Below are 982 nucleotides of genomic sequence, written 5' to 3'. Positions count from 1 at the left end.
CAGAAGTTGCTGTGACAGGAGTCATGTTAGAGCACCCAGTGCTGGGAGCTCCACTCACCGGTGGGATGGTGAGACAGAGACCCACCACTGACACGTCCCATGTCAGACAGGGAGGAGGAGGAGGCCCCCGGACGGAGGGAGCCAGGTGAGAGCAAAGTGTCCCTCCCACAGCCTGGCAGAGGGGCTGTCGGGGCGGGCAGCACAGGGTCCATGCCCATGGCCATTGTCTCTCTCCCCTCCAGCATTGCCTGCTGTGTCAGCCAGCAGAGGCTGACCTGGACACCTGCGGGGAAAAACTCCAGAGAAATGGATTCTGTGCCCACGAGTTCTGCCTGGTGAGTTGCTCCGTGGCCTCCCTCCATTTTTTGACAGGCAGTCCCTGCCACTCTCTCCTCATCAGTGAGTGTCATTTTTCTACAGTTTTTTGCCAGCCACCTTCCTCAGCACAATGATGATCAAGTAGGACCCTTTGGCTTTCTCCCAAGGGATATCCAAGATGTATCTCCTGGGCAGCAGAGCAGGTGAGAGCCTGACAAGAGCAGGGAGATTTGGGCCAGGTGAGGTTTGCTGAAGCTGAGCTCAGACCCCAAGCAAGAAAGCCCAGCCCTTCCAACCAGCTCTGGGACAAGGAGGAGGCCGTGAGGCTGCTGCTGATGGGGCTGCTCTGCTCTTTCCAGAGCTGCTGCATCTGTGGCCAGAGCGGGGCCACCATCTCCTGATGTGATGGCACAGGGAGAAGAGCAGGGACACCCTGCACCTGCCCAGGGCAGAGGGAGCTCATCAGTTTCCCTTTTCCCATCAGACCATCATGGGAGGGCATTAATGCATTCACCGAGCAAGGAGAGAGACACGGGCACTGCGATGCCAGTGAGTGCCTTTGTCCAGGAGGCAGCAGGAGGCAGAGGAGGAGGGGTAAGCTGCCAAAGTTGCACCCTGGGGCTCTGCAGGGCTTGAAGCAGAAGGACCCAGGAGAAGAGCTCAG

The 982-nt window shown here is 58.7% G+C and overlaps 1 long non-coding RNA gene across 1 annotated transcript; it reads left to right on the top strand.

Annotated features, from left to right (window-relative positions):
* Window positions 1–246: 246 nt before the first annotated feature.
* LOC113979634 lies at window positions 247–851 on the top strand. Its single transcript, XR_003537937.1, has 4 exons — window positions 247–335; window positions 421–521; window positions 636–638; window positions 803–851. It is a non-coding gene; the product is annotated as an uncharacterized LOC113979634 (long non-coding RNA).
* The last annotated feature ends 131 nt before the right edge of the window (window positions 852–982 follow it).

The sequence above is a fragment of the Neopelma chrysocephalum genome, unplaced genomic scaffold, assembly GCF_003984885.1.
Source record: "Neopelma chrysocephalum unplaced genomic scaffold, ASM398488v2 Primary Assembly neopelma1_86221, whole genome shotgun sequence".
Lineage (NCBI taxonomy): Eukaryota > Metazoa > Chordata > Aves > Passeriformes > Pipridae > Neopelma > Neopelma chrysocephalum.
Note: the sequence above shows the minus strand (reverse complement) of the source record. Positions and strands in the feature narration are given on the sequence as shown.